The sequence below is a fragment of the Impatiens glandulifera genome, unplaced genomic scaffold (genome assembly GCF_907164915.1).
Source record: "Impatiens glandulifera unplaced genomic scaffold, dImpGla2.1, whole genome shotgun sequence".
Lineage (NCBI taxonomy): Eukaryota > Viridiplantae > Streptophyta > Magnoliopsida > Ericales > Balsaminaceae > Impatiens > Impatiens glandulifera.
This window is the reverse complement of record NW_025919125.1, coordinates 39647-44460: the sequence shown is the minus strand read 5'-3', so window position 1 is coordinate 44460 and position 4814 is coordinate 39647.

The following is a 4814-nucleotide window of genomic DNA, read 5'->3' as shown; positions in this document are numbered from 1 at the left end:
CAATTAACCTAACCAAAATCAATCTTACTCCGAAAACCGGTCCACTCATATCTTTAAAACCGACTCCTTCTAAACATCATCTAAGTCGCATACGTTGCTTCAAACTGAAACAGATATTTCCGCCCTTGAACCCGGTTCAAGAGTCTGTGACAGTTTGTATAGTGCTGAGAACGGTTATAGTCTCTAACCGGACTATCACAAATGTGTTGTGTGTGTTGTAAGCGGCCACCCTTCCAGAAACCGAAAACATCCCGGTCCTCCAAGGGCGTCCCCGATCCTAACAGACTTACATGTGTATGAGCCTGCACAAAGTTCTTTAGTTCATCTGCCTTAGATTCATCCATGGACTTCTCTTAATCTCTGAGAATTTCCTCACAAACCTTGCGAATCTATTCAGAAGGTTCTTCGGAATGAAGAGGTAGATCAACAACTTTCTCGAAAATATTCGCATCTATTATTTCTGGAGAGGATCGGGGAGATGGTGAGTCGGGAATAAGACATTGTGATAACGGTAGACCATGTGACGAATTATCATTGTTGTCTTGTTCCCCCTCATCGGAAGGATTCTTATCGGATTCGTCTTCTTTTAAGGGTTCCCCCTCAGATTGTGCTTCACTAGGCTGATTAGCCTCTATCTCTTTCTCTCTTTCTCTATAGATTTTTATGCCTCTAGAATTTAAGTTTCTAGTGCTTCTGATTCCTTTAAAACAGGCGGTTGAATGAATACAACATTATTCTCCTCTTCTTCCATGATTGGATCAGGGTGAACGGGATCTAGAGTTTGATCAATACAGGTTGAGACATAAGGTGTTTTTCTTCAACAGACACATTCCCCAGTTCAATATGGTGAGCAATAGCTTGCTCTTCTTCTGTTAAGATCAAACTATTATCCTAAGAGATTTGCATCGACTCGTCTTCATCTGATGGATTATAAAATGAATTCAGCCCTAAGTAGTTGGCATCGTGAACGAATATGAGAACAATTGAGCTATAGTTTTCCATGATTCGATCAAGTCTTTTTAATGTCTTTTCTTCTACATCAGAATTACTTTCCAACGGATTGAAATTTTGCTTTTCTTGCTTCGAGCACAGGAAAAAGAGCTCGACCTCTGATATTGGCTTCTACTAGTTCTTTCCTCTTAAGAGCTTCATAGACCTTAAAGGTTTTAGCCCATTTCAGGACTCGTTTCTCCACGTTGACCAGCTTCAACTATTTTTCGTTTACACCTTTCCCTTTAATAACTTGGTCATACCTATTGGCCATTCTGTTCATAACCCAGGTTTCGAAGATTTTAATCTTCGCAGCTGCTTTCGCATTGGCTTGATCCATCATTAAATTGACAATGCATGTTGCATCTGAGACTTGCTCATTAGATTCAATTGCAATAGACTTGCCCTTTCCAATAACCTCAACGGGTTTAGGAGTTGGCCTTGATTCATCGATAGTTATGCCAGCAGCTCTCTTGGAGGCTCTCATGATTTCGTGAGGAGTTAAGGGCTTGGAGAAATGCCTGGTTAAGATGTTAGATTGGATTCCTTTTCCCGTGACAATGGAGTTTTCTTGAACACTTTTAGTCACAAGTAGCTTGACATTTGACTGAATGGGAGCCTATTCAGATGTTATTACAACAACAATAGGGGTAGGAACAACACCCTGCTCTATATCAACAAAAACAATAGCTTCAGCAGCTATAATATCATTTGGGAAGACAGGGGACTGAATTCTGTCAATACTTTCAATAGTTGGACCAACTGGCTCAATAGTTGGCCCGATAGCATGTTCTAAAATAGGAACAAAAGCAGATACAAGTTGTTCCAACATACGAACACTAACATTAGGCACTATGGCCAGAGAAGGAGGAGAAGTTACCTTCGAGGAATCTTTGGATGATTTAGACGCCAAAGGCGCCTTTAACTTATCACCTTTCGAAACGGAAGACTTCGCCGGATTTTTCAATTGGCTGAAGGAAGGAGAAAGCGAAGACAACGGGATGGTTATAAGTGAAGAGGGACCTTGCTTTTCTTTAGAATCAACCACTCCAGAATCTTTCTTAGTAGAGATCTTTTGGGTATTAGAACTAGACTCCGATTTGTTAATGGTTCTTGCTCTTTTAGCCCCCATAAAGAGAATAGAGTTTGCTGGGTTATTGGAACGAGTGACAGATTTGCCACCCGTTTATTGGCTAGACGCGCCAGAGAAAGACTCCTTTGAGTTCTTCATTCTTGTGAGGGTGTTGGCAACGGAAAAGATGTTGAACACACGGACAGTATGAATAGCCTCTCCTTCTCCCATAGGAACCCCCAAATGTTCCATAAATCGACCGAGTTTGGTAGTGAATCCCAAACCCTCCTTGTTCTTAGAGTCAACCGACCCACACAGATTAGAAAAGAGCGTCCAAGCCCAATTGACTTGAATTCCCTTTGTGATAACTATCATATAGTTAAATCGATCATGACTATGGAGATGAAAAGAACCTGCTCTTCCTTGAAGAGCCTTCCCAACAATATCATTTACATATTGACCATATAAAATAATGTTATGTACCTATCGAGAAATAAGGTTTTTGGTTGAATCGTATAAATACGATGCATGTACATATTGAGATATATGATTTTTGGTTAAATTGTATAAAATCGATGTCATTTATATATCGAGAGATAAGGTCATTGGTTGACTTAAATAAAAAGTATGTCATGTACCTATGCAGATAGGGTTTTTGGTTGAATCGCATAAAAACAATGTAATGTACCTATCGATATATAGGGTTTTGGGTTTACTTATATAAAAGCGATGTCATGTACCTTTCGAGAGATAGGGTTTTTGGTTGAATATAATAAAAACGATTTCATGTACTTATTGAGAGATAGGGTTTTTTGTTGAATCTTATAAACAAGATGTCATGTATCTATCGAGAGAAAGAGTTTTGGTTGAATTGTATATAAAAAGATGTCATGTACCTATCGAGAGTTTGTGGTTTTGGATGAATCTTATAAAAATGTTGTCATGTACCTATTGAGAGATAGAGTTTTTTGTTGAATCTTATAAAACCGATGTCATGTACCTATCGAGAGATAGGTTTTTTGTTGTGTCGTATAAAACCTTTTCATGTATCTATTGAGAGATAATATTTTTGGTTAAATCGTATAAAATGATGTCATTTACCTATCTAGAGATAGAGTTTTGGATGAATCGTATAAAAATAATGTCATGTACCTATCGAGAGATAGGGTTTAGGGTTTGGGTGGAATCGTATAAAAATGATATCATCTACCTATCGAGAGATATGGTTTTTGGTTGAATCGTAGAAAAATGATATCATGTTTCTATTAAGAGATAGGGTTTTTAGTTGAATCGAATAAATATAATGTCATGTACCTATTGAGAGATAGGGTTTTTTTGTTGAATCATATAAAGAAGATGTTATCTACCTATCGAGAGATTGGGTTTTGATCAAATTGTATAAAAACGATGTCATGTACCTATTGAAAGATAGGGTTTTTGGTTGAAATCATATAAAAATGTTGTCATGTACTTTAAAGAGATTGAGTTTTTGGTTGAAATGTATAAAAACAGTTTCATGTACCTAATGAGAGATATGGTTTTTGTTGAATCGTATACAAACGATGTCATGTACCTATCGAGAGATAAGGTTTTTGGTTGAATCGTATAAAAATAATCTGATGTACCTATGTCAAGATATGGTTTTAGTTGAATCGTATAAAAACAATGTCATGTACCTATCGAGAGATAAGGTTTTCTAATGAATCTTATAAAAACGTTTTTATGTATCTATCGAGAGATATGTATTTGGTTGAATCTGATAGGATCGGTGTAATCAATAGAGACGGGGGTCTAACTATTGATAACAAGTTCTGTAACACAGTTTGATAAAAATCCTATTAAGGATTAATATCACTTTCTATTCTTCACAAACTCGTATGTGTTAGACTACGACGTCTAACTACGTATCTGTTAGACTGCACATTTAACTACGTATCCGTTAGACTACACGTCTAACTACGTATCTGTTAGACTGCATGTCTAACTATGTATCCGTTAAACTACACGTCTAACTATGTATCTGTTAGACTACACGTCTAACTACGTATTTGTTAGACTACACGTCTAACTACGTGTTTGTTAGACTACACGTCTAACTACGTATCTGTTAGATTGCTCGTCTAACTCCGTCTAATAAGCCTGTTTCAAACCAAGTCTAACTTAGAATATTTTTGATGAACCTACACAAAAATCGATTAGACGGCTTAGCTTCATTATTAATCAAAGTTTTATTGATACTTCAATAAAATAACGTTAGTCATAATAATTTGACCCAACAGTTTCCCCTTTTTGATGATGTTAAAACTTGGACAATTAATAAGATAAGATAACCACCCATCAAATTAAAATAAGAATGACATTAGTTCATAAACTTCAAGTGTAAGTTCCAAAAACCAAGTTAAAAACCAACAAAAGATAATTTAAAAAGAAAATAGATTATTGTCCTTCTCTTTTCACATTTGGATCGGCGAACCCTTCACTAGTCAGGAGGTTGCAAAATTGAGGGAGGAGTGCACGACCACCACTGGGAGCACGGCCACCCCTTCTACCACTTCCACCACCTCGGTCACCATCGCGACCTCCACCTCTTTCGGTTGGTCTGCAACTTCTTTCCTCAATGGCTTTTCTTTTTGATCTGGTGCCTATCTAAGCACCTCCTCTTAAGCTACTGCTTCTAGAACTGTTGCCACTTCCTCTTGAATTCCCTTCTCCCTTTTTAACATTATCAACATGAAGGGAAATAAGGTTTTTC